This window comes from Lissotriton vulgaris, chromosome 12, assembly GCF_964263255.1.
Source record: "Lissotriton vulgaris chromosome 12, aLisVul1.2, whole genome shotgun sequence".
Lineage (NCBI taxonomy): Eukaryota > Metazoa > Chordata > Amphibia > Caudata > Salamandridae > Lissotriton > Lissotriton vulgaris.
In genome coordinates, this window is record NC_141700.1 from 797,631,805 (window position 1) to 797,655,074 (window position 23,270).

The 23,270-nt window shown below is 49.1% G+C and overlaps 1 protein-coding gene across 4 annotated transcripts in view; it reads left to right on the forward strand.

Annotated features, from left to right (window-relative positions):
- The window catches only part of CAMTA2 (calmodulin binding transcription activator 2), an 897,177-nt gene that overhangs the window by 329,054 nt on the left and 544,853 nt on the right, over positions 1–23,270 (forward strand). The gene's annotated exons all lie outside the window — the stretch shown is intronic.

The following is a 23,270-nucleotide window of genomic DNA, read 5'->3' on the forward strand; positions in this document are numbered from 1 at the left end:
AAAAGTGTAACACGCTATTGCTCCAGCAGAAAACTTTTTGGTGAAGCTATGACATGATTTTTGGATCAATCGTAGTGATAGCCCAATATTATAAAATGAGCGTTCAAACTGAAGAGGGGTCCTTTGAGCAACTACACGTTGGACATGTTTGTCTAGCTTAAGCTGTTTCTTGGGTTATTTATTGTACCACCAGGGGTGATCTGGATTAAGACATGAATAGGAAGATCCCCAATCTGGTGAAGCACTGTTACAGTTGAGAATCTTTATCACAATAAATACATTGCCCTAAAGGTATCTTCACCTCTGCAAAAAGTATTTAGCTTTAGTGAAAGGCCTACCAGGGTCCAGGTGAATAATGAATGGCCACTGGTTAGAAGGGACACAGATCACTGCCGCAGGGAAGCGAGCGAGACTAGGCTGTATGAGCCCTTCTGGGCGCCTAACTTTAAGGCTGTTCCCTTGGGAAACAGGGTATTTGTATGTACTACAGAAGTAATCTAGCATGAAACATGTTATATGTTTTTATACCAGTAGGAATATCCGATAATACTTCATGATTGCATTTACATCAGGGTCAGTCAGAGTGTCACACACTTGTACAAATTTCCTGCCGAAAGCCTTTCCATGCACACCTTGGCCTCCTTACTGGAAGGCTTGTTCAATGCACTATTCAGATTTTCGTCACGGCTAGGCATGATGAATGTGCGCAGTGGAACTCTAATTTATAAATTGTTAGTAGCTATATTTGTCGAAATCGGATTTTCTCACTGGTATCGCACCCAAATCATGGTCTGTTTCCTTGGTATTCTCTCCTCAGATTCCCACCAACTGAATTCTCCCAGTAGTGTAGATCCTGGAGTACTTCAGTTCAAAGGTAAGAAAACAACTAGCGATACTTGCGGATTGGCACACCACTTCTGGCTGCACCTCACTGCCTGCTTGAGTATAAATGAGGAACCAAACTCCAGTGATTGGTATTGTTCGAGGCATGTGGGCTGCTGAATTCATATCTGTGCATAGATCGCCGCCTAGTGTTGGGTCCGGATGATCGCACATTGTTGTCCTGGAAGAGTCTTCGAAGTATCACGAGATAGGTGGCTCCTCCCCTGGACTACAGTGCGCATGGGCATCGACTCCATCCTCAGATAGTTTTTTTCCGCCATTGGGTTCGGATGTATATTGGTTCACTCTAGTGGGAATCGATAAAAACTTTCTTAAGGCCAAAAGGCCTTTATTTTTCTTTGTCGGTATAGTCTTGCGTTCGGTGCCTGATTCTTCCAGCTCGGTTCCGAGCCGGATTCCAGAGAACCGCGTGCTTTCGGCGCGGAGGGCCCAGTCGACGCCACAGACCCTATCGACTGATCATCATGGAACGGAGCCCGTTCAAGAGATGTCCCATGTGCAACTCCAAGTATCCCCACATCGACACCAATCGGTCAGCTCCCCTACCCACGTTCAAGGTCACCTGCTGGATCCAGTATTCAGCAACTGTCCTAACCTGAAAACGGGCTTACCCATCCCCCTTGCATGGACTGACCATCTATTAGTCCCCTTATCTTGGTTCACACCTAGGCCCGTAGCCGTCAGACCCACAGTAAGAATAGCCAGACCTTGGTCTCGCCTTTCAACTGAAAAATGGATCACCAAACTGGCCAGCAACCCACCTCATAACGAGGATCCATGCCTTGCAAACCAGACATACGAAGAATGGATCACCCAATCACTTGACCACTCCCTTCCCAAAAGAATAACCACAACTAAACGTTCCCACAAATCCGCCCCCTGGTATTCAGAATCCCTTAGGGCAAAGAAACGCCAATGTAGGCAAGCTGAAAGGAAATGGCGTCTGGATTCCTCACCAGAAAATAAAACTCAATACCGAAAGCTACTTAAAGAATACAAAGAACAAATCACAGCCAGCCAAGCAGCATACTTTTCTAAAAAAATCATCTCAGCCAAATCGAAACCTAGAGAAATTTTCCAAATCGTGAAAAATCTCACTAAACTGCCACCTAGTCTGTCTGAGACCAAATCCACAGAACACTGCAACAAGATGGCAGACTTCTTCCTCCAAAAAATCACTAACATCTATGAATCCTTCCCTTCCGTGCCCACCACTTCTCCAACTCAGATCATTTCTACTCTGACAGCCCCTATGCCTCAGCCTCTTCCCATACTGGACCACTCCCCCCCCCCCCCCCCTCAATCTTACGACTTTGGAATCCGTGGCTCGGAGAGTCAAATCAGGCTCCCCTGACGACCCAGCCCCGCCAGACATCGTTATGCCAGCTTCCCAAGTCACCCTGCCCATCATAATGGACCTCCTAAACTCTTCCATCGCTACCGGTATAGTCCCGCCGGAATGGAAACGAGCCATGGTTCGAGCCCTATTAAAGAAACCTAGCCTGGACCCCTCAGACCTTAGCAATTATCGGCCAATCTCTCTACTGCCCTGGCTGAGCAAAATCCTAGAGAGACATATCAACGGCCAACTGGTCGTTTACCTAGAAAACCACCATTTATTAGACCCCACTCAAACAGGCTTCAGACCAATACATAGCACCGAAACCGCGCTCCTCATGGTCACTGAGGAACCCAGAACCATCCTGGACCAAGGAGGATCAGTGGCAGTGATCCTCCTTGACCTAAGCGCGGCCTTCGACGCGGTCAGCCATGACATACTGCTGGACCGTATGGCTAATATCGGCATAAAAGACAAAGCTTGGCTTTGGTTCAAGTCCTTCTTGAAGGACAGATCCTTCCGGGTATTCGACGGTGAATCATCATCTACCAGCAGACCATTAAGATGCGGAGTACCACAAGGCTCCTCATTAAGCCCGGCGCTCTTCAACATTTGCATGAGGCCACTGGCTGAGGTTGTCCGTCAGTTCGGTGTTAAGATCATTTCCTACGCTGAAGACACTCAGCTGGTGGTCTCATTGGCGCAGGAAGCTAACATGCCAAAAAGAGGAAGGCTCAGAAAATGTCTAGAGGAGGTAAAGAGCTGGATGTCCTCCTCATCACTCTAAATGAACGGGGATAAAACAGAGCTAATGCTACTGGGCCCTGCCGACCCTAGATCTTTCAACGCTCTATGGCCACCCTGCCTATGCACCCCCCCGGCCCCCAAGGACAACATCAAGAGCCTGGGGGTATGGCTGGACAGATCCCTGTCTTTTGGCACCCAAGCCACTAAACTCTCAGCTACCGGTTTTGGCCTCCTTAGGATGTTAAGGAAGGTTCTCCATCTTTTACCCATGGAAGCCAAACAGGTAGCGATCCAGGGCCTGATCCAGTCCCGCCTGAATTTGAACAACGCCCTCTACCTCGCTGCCCCAGAATATACATTGCGGAGACTACAAAGGGTGCAGAACTGCGCAGTCGGCACACTACTCCAGCTCCCTCGTCAATCTGCCAAAGCCGGGCTGATCAAATTACATTGGCTACCAGTTCGCCAAAGAATCCAATTCAAAGTTCTGTGTATCGCCCACCAGGCCTTCTGGAAAACAGGCCCTCTCATCACCCGTAACCTAGTCTCTCACTACCAACCTACCAGGAATCTTCGATCAAACCAGGCCTTCATGGCCACAACACCCAGAATAAAGAAGTCTAGAACTGGCGGCAGGACCTTCGCTCACAATGCCTCCAAAACATGGAACACCCTGCCCCTTCATCTGAGAGGCAACCCCAACCTCTCCTCATTCCGGAAACAGCTTAAAACATTCCTCTTCAACTCCCCTCAGTAAAGGCCCCCGGCACCATCCCTCTCTCTGTTGGTTCTTAGCGCTTGGACGCCCCCGGGCAGCAATCGCGCTCTACAAATCCACATACAATACAATACAATACAATCGACGTCCACCCGGTGTGCAACAAGTGTCTGTCGCCGGATCATGATGAAGCTATTTGCATGGCTTGTTCCCGTTTTAGATCCAAGAAGACGCTTAAGCATCGACGCGCTGCGCGCCAGGAGGCCCAGCAAACTGCACTGGCGCCTGTGGACATCTTCGATGCCGGGGATGATGAGGGAGCTGACCGGGAAGTTGGTGAAAACCTGTAGAATCCCGTGTCGGAGGTCGACTATAACTACGACGCGGACGCTGAAATGTTCGAAGTGGAAGAAGTCGTCGACGAGGTAGGAGACGACGACGGGGCCTTTGGGGCCATGGAAGATTGCTCGAGCGAAGAGCTAACTCAAACTGACATTGGGGCCGAAAAGCTTCAAAAGGCTCAGGTCGAGGGATCGCCACTAGGCCTTACCCAAGATCTTACAATGGGTTCTACGGCCCGCCTTCGGGCTCGGCTACGGACATTTCTATTGAGCCGCACCCTGCAAAATCGAAACCGAAAGTAAAACTAACGGTCTCGACGCAAGCAAAAGCACTGGTGCCCCCCTCGAAACCGAAAGTGCGCATTACTTTGGTCGGATCGAAGGCCTCGGAGCCGTCGGCACCGACGAAGCAGAAGGGTGTTGTCGATCCGAAGACACAGGTCAAGAGCGTCGAGACGAAGTCTGCCACGCCGAAGACAAAGGTCAAGGTGGTCGAACCGAGTAATTCGGCACCGAAGGTGGTCGACACAAACAAGGGACTCGGTGATCCAAAGGTTCTCGAGACTCCGCGTCAACATGACAAGGCCAAAAGCGGCACAACCCACGAGTCCACGTCTAGTGGTGCCTCGAAGGATCCCGTCGACTCGGCGCGGCCGTCCGCCGCTTTCTCCAAGCAGGTGGCGGACTCCCTAATGCGCATCAAGGAGAAGGCCTCGACTGTCGGCCCGAAGATCCTCCACCTTCAAAGCCGGTCGAGAAACCTCAAATAGCGTTGACGCCCATTCACTTCACGTTGCCTCCGAAAGTGGCGCCGAAGGCTTTCACTCCTAGGATGGGCGCCAGCGTGCCCGAGAAGGTGCCCTCGGTGCCGAAGTCGACGACTGTGGTCCCAACCTTAAAGCATCGACATTCTTCGTTGGAAGAACAACAAGAACACTTAATCAGGCAGACTTTCCCTCCATAAACGGAAAATTGCCCCGGAACAGCCAATGGAGTCCTATAAAATTCCTTTAAAGAAAAAGGATTCCACTTCAACTCCTGTTCTTGTGTAACCACTTTCTACACATGGCCATGATGTCTCACCCACTTACTCTGACGTAGACGCTGGGGAAGGTGATGATGATGATGAGTACAGCTATTCTGTCTACACAGACCCTGAAGATACCAATGAACCCTGGGCAGCTGGTGCTGACCCAGGTGATCCTCACTCTGCCCCAGACACTCAACTCTATGCTGTAAAAACGTTGCCTACAGAGGATTCAGCGGCGTTTAATGCCCTCATTGAAAGGGCGGCTAAAAATCATGTCGTCCAGCTCCATGCTGACCCCATTGAAGTGGACTTTCTTTTTGACACCTTTTCCGTCTCAGAGAGAACTGTCAAGACTCTGCCTATGTTGAAGGGTGTCTTAAAACATGCTGGGGAGATCTTTAAAGAGCCTACCAGAGCCAGGGTGATAAACCCTAGGATTGAGAAGAAGTATAAACCAGCACCTACTGACCCTACTTACATCAAGGGACAGTTACCTTTGGACTCTCTTGTTGTTTCAAATGCCCGGAAGAGGGCTAATTCTCAAACAACGGGTGATGCTCCTCCCCCAGATAAAGAATCTAAGGTGTTTGAGGCATCAGGGAAAAGGGTGGCAGCTCTAGCGGCCAATATCTGGCGCATTTCAAATACACAAGCACTTCTAGCGAGGTATGACAGGGCACACTATGATACACTGGAGACCCTGTTGCAGCACCTGCCAGACGAATACAAAGAGGCAGCTGAGATGCTCATCCAAGAGGGGAAGCTAATATCCAATGCTTCTATTAAATGTGCACTGGACGCGGCTGACACCGCGGCCAGAGCTGTCAACACTAGCGTCATGCTGAGACGACATGCCTGGCTCAGAATCTCGGGATTTAAGCCAGAGATACAGACCACCATTCTTTTTTTTTTTCTTTTTTTTTTTTTGGAAAACCTTTATTTATAGGAAAAAGTACACCGCTATTCAGCCATACATCCCGGAGGCCAGGCAGCATTAAGGCAATAGGATAGGTCATGTACCATACCAGAAGCAGGAGCAGTCAGGTTTAATTTTTTAAATAACATCAAAATCTGAAACAAGTAAACCATAAGGTATAAGGGCCCAGAAGGCCAAGAAAAAGAAGTGTGCAGGAAGCACGGGAGAAACAGAAGGGAAGAGAGGGTAGGCTGAGGACAACACAGATACAGCGGACTTGCGTGGCGGTAGGAGGTCGGGGGCTGCACACCCAAGGTAACACACTGATAATGGCAACAATGAGGCATGTGGGAAGTAGTACCGCAGGATAAACAATCTGGAACCACAGGTAGGGGGCACTACGGGGAAAGCTGGATCTCGGGATCAAGTTCAACGGGGGGGTCGCAAATATCACCTCTATAAGAGTTCCAGGCACCCCAAACAGATCTCCACATTTTAGGTTTACCCCTGGCTACATACACCGTCTTTTCACGCAGCATGCACCAGTCCATATTAGTTTCCCATAGGCTGAGCGAGGGAGGAGCAGGCGCACCCCATTTCTGGGCGATGTCTCTCTTAGCCACCATATTGCCCAGGATGATCCAGCGGGTCTGTGCAACATTGTAGTCGGTCGGGCCCCAGATGTTGAGGAGGCATCTCCGGGCCTCTGCCGGCAGGGCCACACCAGTCACTTCTTCCATAACCTCATGCACACGCTTCCAATATCGGGCCACATCCGGACATTCCCATATGATGTGCAGGAAGGTCCCAAGCATACCACACCCCCGCCGGCACATGCCGTCCATAGAAAGCCCCATACGTAGAAGTCTGGGGCCGGTGACATACACTCTGTGCAGTATCTTCAGCTGCACCAGGCGGAGCCGTGCCGATATGGCCACCTCCCTAGGGGAGGAGATCGCCGATTGCCACTCTTTGTCATCCACCTCTATACCGTCATGCACCCACAGCTCTCTCAGTCGCACCAGCAAATCCACTCTTTTTTTTTTTTTTTTTTTTTTTTTTGAAAACCTTTATTGTGCTAAGAGACAGTACAAATACGGGCCCACAACCATCCGGCCGGCCACGGTCACACATTCGGCACTGGTGCACACAATACGATGCCATGGTAATGCGGCATGTCAATGGCTGCAGTGTAAGAGTAGACTGGTAAACGCCGTCATACCTCGGCCCAGGAGCAATGTAGGTTAATTTTCAAAGTATTTTGTTTGCGCAAATAGTAAAGTCAGGTCATACTGCTCCGAACTTAAACAACTAAAGAAATAGGCAAGGTCCATGTAGGCGGGACTCGACAAAAACATCTACATCCGGCAAATCGATTTACAACATGGAAGTCCCGACCAGAGGATGGCAACAGGATAGTAAGACCACAGGAAGCCATCCAGCAACCCATCTCCACTGCCATCACCACCCACCCCCCAGTACTCCCGACATGGGCCTAAGAAAGAAGGGAAAATCAAAAAGAGCAAAAAAGGTACCATAGAAAGGAAAAACGCAACTAATAAGTAACCCCCCACCCTACACACATGCAGAGGCTATGGCTTACCCCCCTCTAGCAGAGTGTCTGTCGCCCCGTAAACCCGAAATATAGAAGGAAGAGAAAGAAAGAAGAAGTGAAAGCGAAAGTGAAGATAAGAGTAAAGAGTTAATTCCAATCAGGATGATGGGGTTTAATCGCAAAATAAAGATCCAAAGTGAGTCCATAGCAACAGGTCCGGGAGGAGATGAATCAGGGCAATGCAGGTGGGACTCATACGGGGCAGCAGTCTCAGGGAGGACTAGCAAACATTATTCAACAGGCAAGCGATCGCACTCAATGGTATCAGGATAGTGAAGAGCATAGCAAATGGCGATCACAAAACGCTACCCCAAAAGCACCCACTCCACCCACAGACCCAAGGAAGGAGCGATGAAAGATCTAGCCAGAAGAAAAGTGCAGGAAGAAAAAGAGAGGAAGGAAGAAGGAAGAAAGAAAAATGAGGCCCATAGAAAGAAAAAACCAACAAGAAGATATACCCCCCACCCTACACACATGCAGAGGCTACGGCCTACCCCCCCCCCTAGCAGAGTGTCTGTCGCCCCAAAGAGTACCCGAAATATAGACAAAGAGAAGGAGAAAAGCAAGGAAAAGAATAAAATGTCACGGTTGATCGGAGGAGGGCCAAGGATGAATGTGATCAAAACATAGTCAATACCTGCGGCCACCCAACCCCCGGCCCCACCCTAACACCCATACAACCCATACCTCCAGCAATCACAAGTCCCAGTCTCAATCTTATATGTCCCGGTGTGCAGCAAGAAAGTCCCCATCCTCAGCCTTGTCCCCTTCGAATCCGTAGCCCAATGGAAACTAGTCGCAGCGCAGCCAGTATGGACGAAATGGACCACCTTGGAGACCTTCGTGAAAGTTGGGGTGCAGGAGACAAGGCAAACTGGATCGTCGCTTGGCTGTAAGGAACCAGGGGACGTACCATCGCTAATCCACGGCTAAAGCTCCAGGGGGCAGAACGGTGTATAGGTTCCAGGATAGCAGCCGGCCGGTGCATAGAGAGCAAGTCCAGGAGGGCGCCCGGCACCATGGTACCCGTGAACAAAAGAAGTGGGCGAGGCGGCGACGGGGGCCCGAGCCCCGGCAGCCCAGGAGAGGCAACGTCGTCAGACTCCTCCAGAAAAGGACCGAGGAGTACCGCAGCGGGTCCCGGGACACGTCCCTCCGCCACCGATCCGCACCCCAATTCGGGCAATCCTCCGTCAGTCGGCTCAGGGTATGGCGTAACGCCCCGCTCTGGAGAGTCATCTTGGCCAGCCAACCGGGCCCCATCGAGCCGGGCCCCCAAATCGGTAGCAGAATCACGAATGGCCAATCTCAGGTCCCCAAGTGCCGCCAGGATATCACAGAGCCTCAGCGGTGGATGGAGAACAGAAGGTGCTGCTGTGTCCGCCATCTTGGGTAGTCTGCCATGGAGCGCCCTCGGGATCGAGCCCCCGGCATCAGCCATCGACATCAGGCAATCCATGAAGCCACCTGTGAGACCCCGGCGGTGCAGAAATCGTGAAGGCAGCCGAGTCTGAAGAGGCGAGAGTGCTAGGAGCAACTGTGGCGCTGGGAGATCCACCGGCCGGAGCAGGGCGCCTGCTGCTGAAGATGGCGACCGCTGCTACAAATTGCCACAAAGGAACAGTCCCGGACCCTCGCAGCCGGGCCGGGATACAAAAAGCAGGAGCCGGCCACAATGTTGCATTCGAATCGCGCTGGGCTGCTGGCAAGAAGAATGCTGCTGCGAGAATCACACCAGCGCCGAGCTCCGGGGCCGGTGTCCCAGCTCCTCCTTCTCCGCAGCGGCCGCCGCCATCGCAATAGCCTCCGGCCGTCCCCACGAACAATGGCCCGGCCGTTCCCTTTGCCGAAGGCCGGAGCGGTGACCGGGGTGGAGCTCCGCCCTGACAGCTCCGTTTCGGACCGGGGACACTGCAACGTGGTCAGGAGAGCAGCGCCGGGAAACGTGTTACCAGGAGGCACAGGATTTCAAACAGCAGCAAATCCACTCTTACATTTATAAGTTTTTTATACGTTAGAGAGATAGCGCTGTCCGGCATATGGCCGTCCAGCACCCGATCTTCCAGGGGGGATGATTCAGGGATAGACTCCCCTTCCGCTACATAGGGAGAGAGGGCATGACTAAGCTGGGCGTGTCGGAAGTATTCCGTCGCCGCCAGTTGGTATTCAGACTGCAGCACCTCAAACGACTTGACCCGTCCTCTGGCTACCATGTCCCCAACCTTGGAAATCCCAATGGTGTCCCACCTGTCGAAGCCCTTAGTATGCCACAGCTTCCCCAGTATATCCGAATCAAACAGCGGAGTGGCCATAGTAACCTTATTATGCCAGCCCAGAGTTTTAGTAATTGTGCGCCATATACGCACCATCGTCGTAGTGGGACCTGTCAGCTTCCGATCCAGAGATCCGGAGTACAACGCTCTATAGTAGTTCCCATCTCCCACTAGCCACCGATCCATAGCGTAGCCCGGGTTGACCGCCGGGCCGTAGAGGCCATGATTAATTGCCGCCAGCTGGGACGCCCAATAGTAGCGCCTCACGTCAGGCAGGGCAATGCCCCCATCATAACTTGGTATAGTCAACTTAGCCAACGAGATTCTCGGCCTACCATCCCAGAGCAACGCCCGCTGCAGTGATTCGATATCCGTAAAGTATTTCGCCGGCACGGGATCCTGTGTATTCTGCAGGGCATACAAGAAGCGAGGCAGCGCCATCATCTTAAAAAGTGCGGCTCTACCCATCAGGGAGATCGGCAACTTCTTCCAGCCTTCGACGTCCCGGCGCAATCGCTCCAACGGCGGGAGGAGGTTGTGCGAGTACCGGGCTCGGGAGTCCCGCGACACGTAGATGCCCAAATACCGAAAGCCCTGCTGGGCCACCTGAATTGAGCACCCACGGGGGAGGCGCGGCGTGTCTCCGGACAGTACATACAACGAGGATTTAGACCAGTTGATTACCAGGCCCGAGTGGGTCCCGAAGGTCCTCAAGAGTTCAAAGGCCATTATGAGCGAATGGCATGGAGAGGAGAGATACAGAAGGATGTCGTCCGCATAGAGCGATATCCGGTCCTCGAAACCCGGGGACCACGGTATCCCAGAGATATCGGGGTGCGTTCTGATCCAGGCCGCCAGTGGCTCAAGCTGCAAAAAGGGGCAATCGAGCTCGTGCCTGTGGAAGAAAGAGGCACAGGAGTTTACTCACTGTACTTCTTGATACCAAAAAAGGATGGGTCCCTCAGACCTATACTGGACCTCAGACCCCTCAATCAGTACATTCTATCGGAGCACTTTCATATGCTGACCCTGCAGCAAGTACTCCCGTTGCTCAGTCAGGGGGATTTTCTTAGATCTGAAGGATGCGTATTTTCATATTCCGCTGCACCCGTCACACAAAAAATACCTCCGGTTCACCATCCAAAACCAACATTACCAGTTCAAGGTTTTGCCTTTCTGGGTCACCACGGCACCCAGGGTGTTCATAAAGTGCCTAGCGACAGTGGCGGCGCACCTAAGGAGACGGAACATCCACGTCTACCCTTATCTGGACGACTGGCTCATCCAGGCGAAGTCAGCCCAGCAGTGTGCCGCTCACGTGTCCCACACCATTCACCTCCTTCACGATCTGGGATTCTCACTGAATTACCCAAAATCCCACCTCCAGCCCGCCCATATACGGCAGTATCTGGGTGCGACGTTAAACACTCTGGCAGCCACAGCACAGCCAAATTCAGTGAGGGTCAGCAGCATTCAATCGCTGATACAAAAATTCAGACCTCAACACTCGCTTCCAGCACGAGTGTTTATGCAGTTGATAGGCATGATGGCCTCCTGCATCTCCATAGTCCCGCACGCGAGACTACATATGCGACCGCTTCAGGAGTGCCTTGCACGTCAGTGGACTCAGGCTCACGGGCAGTTGAAAGACCTAGTGTTGGTGAGCAGTCGGACATACAACTCTCTGCATTGGTGGAATCCACGAAACCTTTGCAAGGGACAACCGTTCCAAGAGCCTGTGCCACATATCATCCTGACGACGGACGCTTCTCTCCAGGGATGGGGAGCTCATGTACTCCATTACACTGTGCAGGGCCTATGGACGCAACAGCAACGGAAGATGCACATCAATGTTCCGGAACTGATGGCAATCTTCATGGCACTAAAAGCTTTCAAAGTACATCTGTGCAACAAGGTCGTGTTGATCCGGACGGACAACATGACGGCCATGTACTACATTCAGAAACAGGGAGGTCCCACTCTCCGCAGCTGTCTCATCTGGCTCTGAGCATGTGGAAGTGGGCCATTCAGAGGAACGTCTTCCTCATGGCAGAACACCTCCCGGGCAAGGACAATCAGATGGCGGACCTACTCAGCAGGTACAGCCACCAAATGCACGAGTGGGAGTTGCATCCATCAGTACTCCACCCGTACTTCCAAAAGTGGGGTCATCCAGAGATAGACCTGTTCGCCACACGGGAGAACGCAAAATGCCAATGCTTCGCCGCCAGGTTTCCACACCCGCAGTCGCAGGGCAATGCGATATGGATGAACTGGTCAGGCAGATTTGCGTACGCTTTTCCCCCAGCACCTCTGATACCTCTGGTGGCACGCAAACTCAGGCAGCACTCGATGCCTATCATCCTGGTTGCTCCAACGTGGGCTCGCCAACCATGGTACACCACGTTTCTGGAACTGTCCGTGGTACCGCATCAGAGGCTACGCCTCACACCCAGCCTTCTGACACAGAGCCATGGCGACATTCAGCATCCAGATCCGCAACAGCTCAACCTGGCGATCTACCTCCTGAGGTCTTAGAGTTTAGCTACCTAAACTTGCCTCCAGACTGCATGGACATCATCCGTGAGGCAAGGAAGCCCACCACAAGAGCATGCTACGCGGCTAAGTGGAAGCGGTTTGTCATTTACTGTGCAGACCACAACATTAACCCGCTAGATGCATCTATTCAAAACATCATTTGTTATCTTTTCCATCTGTACAAATGAAATTTGGCCTATGCTTCCATTCGCATACATCTATCTGCGATGGCCGCTTATCTCCAAAACAGGCAGCACCTCTCACTTTTCAGGGTGCCTGCTATTAAAGCCTTCCTAGAAGGGCCCAAGCGTGTTATTCCTCCGCGGACTCCGCCAGCTCCGGAGTGGAACCTCAATGTGGTCCTCACCAGGCTGATGGGTCCCCCCTTTGAACCATTGTATTCCTGCGAGATTCAGTTCTTAACATGGAAAGTGGCTTTCCTTATTGCTATTACATCGCTGCGACGAGTTAGTGAGCTCCAGGCACTAACTATACAAGAGCCATTTATTCAAATTCATTCCAACAGGGTGGTGCTCCGCACTAACCCTAAATTTCTTCCTAAAGTAGTATCGCAATTCCATATTAACCAAACTATTGAATTACCTGTGTTCTTCCAAAATCCTGAGTCATTGGCGGAGAGAATGCTCCACACCCTTGACGTCAAAAGGGCCTTGATGTATTACATTGATAGGACCAAGGATTTTAGAAAAACTAAACAACTTTTTGTTGCCTTTGCGCCACAACGGTAACCCCATTTCCAAAGCTGGTATAGCTAGGTGGATAGTTAAATGTATTCAGATATGCTATCTGAAAGCCAAACGTACTCTCACCATTCCACCGCGGGCCCACTCCACCAGAAACTTGGGGGCCTCCATGGCTTTCCTTGGAAATATCCCTTAGGAAGACATATGTAGGGCAGCCACATGGTCTACCACACACACATTTACAAAGCATTATTGTGTTGATGTGCACTCCAAACAGCAGGCAGCTGTAGGGCAGGCTGTTCTACAAACACTTTTCCAAACTGTTGCAGATGGCACGGCCGGCCGCCGCTAATGGAGGGACTGCTATGTATTCTATGCACAGATATGAATTCAGCAGCCCACATGCCTCGAACCGAATATGCTACTTACCAGTATGCATCTGTTCTTGGCATGTAGGGCTGCTGACATTCATATCGCCCGCCCTCCTCCCCGGCGCCGGTAGCAGCTGCAGAATTCACACATACTTCTAGCATGGTCATCTTTCACTTAGTTTCACTCCATCTTGGTCGGAATGGCTCAAAACAATCTGAGGATGGAGTCGATGCCCATGCGCACTGTAGTCCAGGGGAGGAGCCACCTATCTCGTGATACTTCGAAGACTCTTCCAGGACAACAATGTGCAATCATCCAGACCCAACACAAGGCGGCGATCTATGCACAGATATGAATGTCAGCAGCCCTACATGCCAAGAACAGATGCATACTGGTAAGTAGCATATTCGTTATGTACTAAATAAATAGGACAAAAGCTGTTCGCTAGACAAAGCAACTTTTTGTTGCATTTGCTAAACCTTCCCTGGAATATCCCATTTCTGAATTTTGACTTGGCAAATGTATAGTTAAGTAAATCCAAGTATGTTCTACTAAGGCAAAACTGACGTTCCATGCTGTGCCTAGAGCACATTCTTCTGGCAAAGCAGGGTCTACTGTGGCTTTCTTAGGTAACATATGACCATCAAACACATGTAAGGCAGCTACATAGTCCACACCACGGACTATGTAGAAGTGGAGAAGTGTGGCTCAATGGTTAGAGCGGCAGACCCTGATGCAGAGGTCTGGCCCGGGACCAGGGTTCAATTCCCGCCTTGGTTGGTCTCGGCGGATCTTGGGCTCATAATTCCTCGGACCCGATTTCTCTCCTCGGTGCCTATTCTAATCATGAGTCCCACGCCGCAACTCTGGGCAATAGCTTGCTTAGTCTCCACAACGGCCCCCAACAGCGCTAGGGATGCCGGGTTTCACCCTGGGGATGCCCAGGAGTGGACATTTCACGGGGAAAAACCAGGAAGGGTTCCCTGGTGGTATGAGTACAGCTCCAGGACACTCCGGGGTATCAGTGCGCTTTACAAGTACGGCTACATTTACATTTACATTCACGTGTTTGAGTCATTATGTGGTCATTCATGCCTATTGATAGGCTCAAGTTGGGCAAACCATACTTAAAACATTATTACAAGCATTTGCTTCATCTTGCTAGGGACCACTTAAGGGGGAGAGGACTGCTTTTTCAACTAAGCAAAGCATGTGATGTACAGCAGCGAGACACAAATGGAAAACATAATTGCACTGTAACTATCGCAATTGCAAAAGTTACCCTGTAGGTATATATTTGCAGCTGGTAATGTTGTAGATTCACATGTGCCCTCTCACCTTCCCAAATGCAAGCACATTATTAAGATTGAGTGCTCACATTATTCATCCACTCACAATGTACTTCTACACTCCTACTGCCCTGCTTATCTAAAACACTTACTTCACTCGCAGGTTGGGGGAAAACAAGTCTGAGGTGGATTATTTGCCCAGGTTCCTTCTAGGTTTCAGAGAGGAGTCATGAGTTATCTTGAGACCCAAGATTCTTCAAAGAAAAACAACTTTAAACATCTGCTGCCACAACTAGATGACAGGAGTATGCACAGCTGCAAGCTACAGTCTGATAGTTACATATATATGTGCTCTCCAAATAGTGGGTGCGGGTGTGACAATTTAGTGCTCATAACTGAGGAAGTCTCTGCGGAACTAGGATTACAAGTAGGTCGCTTTTTTTACATTTTGAATTACATAAAACCTGGGTCTATTCTACATTATAGTTAGAAAAACCTGCATGGTATGGGGTGACCAAGAGTCCCATTGACCACCCCTCCTCCCCCACACCATTGCTGATTCCTCGAAAAAGAGAGAAGATGAGCTTGATGGATTAGAGGGTCAAGGAACTAAATGGCAAAAAAAATGCCTGGCAGCATGTGGGTGCTAATGATGGAGGCCATTCTTTCCATCTGAACGCCTTTGAATGAATGGCTTAAAAAGGACTCTATCCTCAGATAAGAGGACTTGTGATCCACATCAGGGCAAAATGAGAAGCTCCTCTTAGGAAGGGCCACAGGTTTGCATGTCCCTGAACTGACTGTAACACCTGACTTGCAAGACACGGCTGAGAACTGAAATTATAACTCCCTAAAAGACCTTTTAAATCCAAATCAAATTTTGAGAGGCAGGGATATCGGGGGCAGGGGGGGTCAATTGCCTATTTTTGATGTAGACCATCTTTACTTTCCACAGTGGGGTGAATGGTTTCCGTCACAGAAAGTGGTTAGGTATTTTTAGAGATACCCGAGGGAACCACTGAATAAGGAGCTATGGAAACTACTTACAACAGAGTGCCTGTGGCCCTCTTTGGAAGGCATTATCGCTCCTTCCTCACCGGCAGAACCCAGAAAATCAGACTTCCACCTTTCCTCTCTGAACCCACTGAGATCAGCTGCAGAGTACCCCAAGGATCATCGCTCAGCTCCACGCTCTTCAACATCTACATGGCCCCCTTCGCCGCCATCGTCAGACAGCCTGGACTTAGCATAGTATCCTATGCCGACGATACCGAGCTCATCCTCTCCCTCACCAAGGAACCCATCACCACCAGACTCAACTTCCAGGACGGAATGAAAGACGTCGCATCCTGGATGAGCAGCAGCTGCCTGAAACTCAACTCGGAGAATACAGAGGTCCTCGTCCTCGGACCCTCCCCCTCTGCATGGGACAACTCCTGGTGACACACCGCCCTTCGTCAGCCCCCCACCCCCACTGACCATGCCCCAAACCTCTGCATCGTACTCTACTCCTCCCTCACCGTGACCCAACAAATCAACGCCGTTATCTCCACCTGCTTTAGCGACCTTCAAATGGATCATCATCACACACTCCCAACCAGCAGACTGGATTGCAGAAACCCCTCAATGCTGGGATCAACAAATCTCCGCTCCGCAAACCCCAGATAATTTAGAACTCTTCAGCCAGACTCATCCTCTGTATCCCTGCCCTGCACCCCTGAGGGTCAACTTATTGCTCAGAGAGGAGAGACCAGGGCTTCAGAACTGTTATAAACCGTAGAGATGAGCATGTGGCTGGAGTTCTGCCAAGTCCAGATCAAAGTCATCCATCTGTTCCAATGTCTCTGAAAGAGCGCTACTGACTGGTGTTTCTTTGTGTAAAACAACATCTTCCTCACAGCACTGATTTTCCCTTGCCTGAAGTGTTTAATAGAGTTAGAGCTATAAAACCACATCTTTATATTCACATCCTTCAAATTCGTCTGTCATGTCTTGCCGCTTCTCTAACCTGCATGCTGGTGGAACCGTTGTCTTTGAGCCTGGGGAGCCTGATTCATCACTTTCGATTCTCTTTTCTCGGGATCCTGTGGTGTTGGGGAATCACAGATGATGGTCGACTTGTTGCAGGACTTGAGGTTCCTGATCGAGGGAGAGAAGTCTGACCTAACACTCAAGAGGAGCATATAGTTCTCTGAGTTTGAGATAGACTCATCAGAACTATTACAATTACCTGTGCACAAGATCTTTCTTATAAAGAGGGAACTGTTCAAGAGCCATGCAAGCAGACACAGATGCCCTGCGCCTGCTCATAAGGATGGTGAGTCTGCTGGCCTCACCCTTTCAGGCCATATTTCCTGATCTGTTGCACTAAGGACTTGGAAGAGACCACTTTTCTGCTGTTCATTAAAAGCAGTTCAAGTGCCTTTTGGTCTCCCTAGTTTGTGTGTATGCGTGCACAGGCAAGATTTTTCAGCATTGTTTAGCCTAGCCTGTTGGGTCTGGAAGGCTGCATTGATTGTTTAAATATATATATATATATATATATATATATATATATATATATATATATATATATATATATATATTGGTATGTATATGTTTTCATATATAATTTTTATATATTTTCCGGGGTCCTACGCATGGGCAGGAATATTCAAGTGCTTATGACTTTGATGAGGATACCCCTGGAAGAGAACTAGGATTACAGGTAAGTAACTTATCCCTATGGTCCCATTTCATAACAGGTGTCCAATTGGATATGCTGGGTGAGGAGGGCTTGGATAACGTCAGCTATGGTCCCATTACGTCAGAGGTGTCAAACTGGATACCCTAGGTGAGGAAGGCTTAAATAACTTCAGCTATGGTCCCATTTCGTCAGAGGTGTCATATTGGATACGTTGGGTGAAGACGGCTTAGATAACTTCAGCTATGGTCCCATTTCGTCAGAGGTGTCATATTAGATACGTTGGGTGAGGAATGCTTAGATAACTTCAGCTATGGTCCCATTTCGTCAGAGGTGTCACACTGGATACGCTGGGTGAGGACGGCTTAGATAACTTCAGCTGTGGTCCCATTTTGTAAGGGGTGTCACATTGGATACGCTGGTTGAGGACGGCTTAGATAACTTCAGCTATTGTCCCTTTTCATAAAAGGTGTCACACTGGATACACTGGTGAGAAAGGCTTGGATAACTTCAGCTATGGTCCCATTACGTCAGAGTTGTCAATTTAGATACGTTGGGTGAGGAAGGCTTGGATAACTTCAGCTATGGTCCCATTACGTCAGAGATGTCAAATTAGATACGTTGGGTGAGGAAGGCTTGGATAACTTCAGCTATGGTCCCATTACGTCAGAGTTGTCGAATTAGATACGTTGGGTGAGGAAGGCTTGGATAACTTCAGCTATGGTCCCATTACGTCAGAGATGTCAAATTAGATACGTTGGGTGAGGAAGGCTTGGATAACTTCAGCTATGGTCCCATTACGTCAGAGTTGTCGAATTAGATACGTTGGGTGAGGAAAACTTAGATAACTTCAGCTATGGTCCTATTTTGTAAGAGGTGTCACATTGAATACGCTGGGTGATCCTTGGCATGCCAGTATGTGGTATCAGCGGCCGGGACGGTCAAGGCGGTCACCTGCCTCTACAGATGACTCACCTAGGAGCTCAGCACCCCTTGGAGAATCTGCGTGACAAATGGGAAAGGGACAGTGGGATACCAATAGAGGAGAAGCTGTGGGAGGCGATGGTAGAGAGGGCATGGAAGTGTTCCAGAAATGCGAGGTTCCAGTTAATGCAGTTCTTTGTCCTCCACAGAGCATATCTCACCCACACAAAATTAACGAATATTTCGGGACCCGTACACTTTGTCAGCGATGTCTGTTGGAAAACTCTGAATTTTTGCATATGTTCTGGGAGTGCCCACTTCTGGGGACGTTGCTGACTAAATTAGGAGGCATAACGGATAGGGACATCTCATTGTCCCCCTGGTATTGCTTATTACACTGGTTCCCCCACACTGCCCGCAATAAAGTGACCAGCAAATTCATTGTCCTGGGCTTAGTCCTGGCTAAGCGGGAAATTAGCACTCACTGGAAGGCGGCCACCGCACCTAATACTTCAAGATGGCTGCGAGAATTCACGAAGTGGGCTGACTGTGAGGGGGTTTTTAGGTTACAGATGGCACAGAGAACAAGTAATGAGAAAACAATGGAGACAGCGAGGGCATTGATGCCGCTGGTAGATCTACTCAAGCATCCGACTGATGAGGCAGACCCACCCCCAGAGTAGGGAAACCCTTTGAAAACTACATGATAGAGCGACATGCCTGGCGGGAGGGGGGGATGGGGAAGGGAGAGGGGTTTGTTCACATATTAGTTGTTTAGATATGTATGCATGAAGATGAGAACCGACAACCGAGAAGCTGATCTCTGACATAAAGGTATTGAATGTAAATCTACGAAAGTTGCTAGGAATGTAGAGTGCAGTTGCCCATGCGTTGACAGCTACAAGTGGTGAGGAGCCGGGAGCAGGACTGTATAGTTACAACCATGATTGCTTACAACCACTTGAGATATGATGGCACTATTGTTGATATGTACTACTACTAATTAGATACACTGGGTGAGGAAGGCTTGGATAACTTCAGCTATGGTCCCATTTCATAAGAGTTGTCACAATGGATATGCTGGGTGAGGAAGGCTTAAATAACTTAAGCTATGGTCCCATTTCATATGGGGTGTCACATTGGATACGTTGAGTGAGGAAGGCTTGGATCACTTCAGCTGTGGTCCCATTTCGTAACAGGTGTCACATGGGATACGCTGGGTTAGGACGGCTTAGATCACTTCAGCTATGGTCCCATTTCATTAGAGTTGTCACAATGGATATGCTGGGTGAGGAAGGCTTAGATAACTTCAGCTATGGTCCCATTACGTCAGAGGTGTCAAAGTGGATACGTTGAGTGAGGAAGGCTTGGATCACTTCAGCTGTGGTCCCATTTCGTAACAGGTGTCACATGGGATACGCTGGGTGAGGACGGCTTAGATAACTTCAGCTGTGGTCCCTTTTCATAAAAGGTGTCACACTGGATACACTGGTGAGAAAGGCTTGGATAACTTCAGCTGTGGTCCCTTTTCATCAGAGGTGTCAAACTGGATACGTTGAGTGAGGAAGGATGGATCACTTCAGCTGTGGTCCCATTTCGTAACAGGTGTCACATGGGATACGCTGGGTGAGGACGGCTTAGATAACTTCAGCTATTGTCCCTTTTCATAAAAGGTGTCACACTGGATACGCTGGGTGAGGAAGGCTTGGATAACTTCAGCTATGGTCCCGTTTTATCAGAGGTGTCAAATTGGATACGCTGCGTGAGGAAGGCTTAGATAACTTAAGCTATGGTCCTATTTCGTCAGAGGTGTCACACTGGATACGCTGGGTGAGGAAGGCTTAGATAACTTCAGCTGTGGTCCCTTTTTCATAAAAGGTGTCACACTGGATACACTGGTGAGAAAGGCTTGGATAACTTCAGCTGTGGTCCCTTTTCGTCAGAGGTGTCAAACTGGATACGTTGAGTGAGGAAGGCTTGGATAACTTCAGCTATGGTCCCGTTTTATCAGAGGTGTCAAATTGGATACGCTGCGTGAGGAAGGCTTGGATCACTTCAGCTGTGGTCCCATTTCGTAACAGGTGTCACATGGGATACGCTGGGCGAGGAAGGCTTAGATAACTTCAGCTGTGGTCCCTTTTCATAAAAGGTGTCACACTGGATACACTGGTGAGAAAGGCTTGGATAACTTCAGCTGTGGTCCCTTTTCGTCAGAGGTGTCAAACTGGATACGTTGAGTGAGGAAGGCTTGGATAACTTCAGCTATGGTCCCGTTTTATCAGAGGTGTCAAATTGGATACGCTGCGTGAGGAAGGCTTGGAATACTTCAGCTGTGGTCCCATTTCGTAACAGGTGTCACATGGGATACGCTGGGTGAGGACGGCTTAGATAACTTCAGCTATTGTCCCTTTTCATAAAAGGTGTCACACTGGATACGCTGGGTGAGGAAGGCTTGGATAACTTCAGCTATGGTCCCGTTTTATCAGAGGTGTCAAATTGGATACGCTGCGTGAGGAAGGCTTAGATAACTTAAGCTATGGTCCTATTTCGTCAGAGGTGTCACACTGGATACGCTGGGTGAGGAAGGCTTAGATAACTTCAGCTGTGGTCCCTTTTCATAAAAGGTGTCACACTGGATACACTGGTGAGAAAGGCTTGGATAACTTCAGCTGTGGTCCCTTTTCGTCAGAGGTGTCAAACTGGATACGTTGAGTGAGGAAGGCTTGGATCACTTCAGCTGTGGTCCCATTTCGTAACAGGTGTCACATGGGATACGCTGGGTGAGGAAGGCTTACATAACTTCAGCTGTGGTCCCTTTTCATAAAAGGTGTCACACTGGATACACTGGTGAGAAAGGCTTGGATAACTTCAGCTGTGGTCCCTTTTCATCAGAGGTGTCAAACTGGATACGTTGAGTGAGGAAGGATGGATCACTTCAGCTGTGGTCCCATTTCGTAACAGGTGTCACATGGGATACGCTGGGTGAGGAGGGCTTGGATAACTTCAGCTGTGGTCCCTTTTCGTCAGAGGTGTCAAACTGGATACGTTGAGTGAGGAAGGCTTGGATCACTTCAGCTGTGGTCCCATTTCGTAACAGGTGTCACATGGGATACGCTGGGTGAGGACGGCTTAAATAACTTCAGCTATTGTCCCTTTTCATAAAAGGTGTCACACGGGATACGCTGGGTGAGGAAGGCTTGGATAACTTCAGCTATGCTCCCGTTTTGTCAGAGGTGTCATATTGGATACGTTGAGTGAGGAAGGCTTGGATCACTTCAGCTGTGGTCCCATTTCATAAGAGGTGTCGCAATGGATATGCTGGGTGACGAAGGCTTAGATAACTTCAGCTATGGTCCCATTTCATAAGAGGTGTCACATGGGATACGCTGGGTGAGGAAGGCTTGGATAACTTCAGCTATTGTCTAATTGTGGTAAACCGCATTTACTTAGCATGCGATACTTCGCATGCCATTACAACACGGTTGTTACAACGACCGTGTTAGTTCTCATACGTTTACTACTCGAGTCGGAACAACGACTTGCGTTAGGGGGGAGAAGGTGTTGGGTTTAAAATTCAACACCTTCCCTAGTGTCTGCAGAGACTGGAGTTGGAATAGTAAATTATACTATTCCAACATCCGGCGCCCCCAACAGCAATTCGTTGTTCCGAATTGCGTAGTAAAGGTATGTGAACTATCAATACGGTTGTTCTAACAACCGCGTTGTAATGGCATGCGTAGTAAACGCATGTGAAGAAACAAGTGCTATTCGCAATTGCAACAGAGGTGTGAGGGCTTTAAATAATTTCGCTTTTGGATGTAGATAGACATTTTTGGGGATTTGTAAATTGGATGCACTCTCCCCTTATAAATTATTGACTGTTGAAACAATATGGCATTATAATATGTTGAGTAAGATTTAAACCAGCATAATCCTTGTCATGTGATCTGGAACTAGAATGTAAAGTTTACTTGCTGTTGTAAAGAAAAGTAAAACATATATTAAGGACTCGAAGGCAAGGATTAGCCAACTCGCTGCTATGACTCATTCTATTGTCTGATGACTCCTATCCATGGCGGGAGGATAATTGTGATGCTTTCATTAGATCTGTTTTTAAACAGTGTATTTCTTGTAAATTATGTGATTTCTAAGGTTTCATAAAGTCTGTTGCTATGAGTGGTTGTAAGGTTATAGATTTCTGAGAGCAATGAACTGCAGAACTACTGAAACCATTTGCCTGGTTTCGAACTAAAACAAGAGTTAGAAACCCTATGATGGCTTGAGAATAGAAGTGTTTCAGTGTAAATTAAAAGATGTCATGGACTTTACTGTAGAGTGTGTTCATTCAGTGGTTGCATTCGATCATATGATTTTTTTTCTTACGTTTTTCTGGCCTAGTTGTCGTACTTTGCGCGATGGCGGGGACATTCTATATACTTCTGCTGTAGATTTTTTATAGATTTGCATGTCCGACTGGGAATTATTAGATAGTAAATCTTAAGTCGCAGCTAAAGTTAACACTTGGATCAACGTTGTACTTAGTATAGCTCATCTATTTTCTGGGACTGATTTGGGCTGAATCTGTACCTTGTCTTCTCTGCAGCGCGGAGATACCCCTTCAGGGGTGATTCCGGCGCTTTATAAATTCCTTTACAAATTACAAAATTACTGGTCAGAAGTATCTCAGACCGCTCCCCAGTGGAAGTAAGACTGAAAAATCAGCAGAGAGACACAAGAGAGACATGGTGTCCCACTGAATAGTCGCTTAAAATAGTTGCCAAACAGAGGAACCGTTGATTAATTACTTGCCCGAAAATAAAGTTTCTGTAGAATCCAGTGTATGGGAAGCAGTTAAGACTATCCTATGGAGGAAGGCAG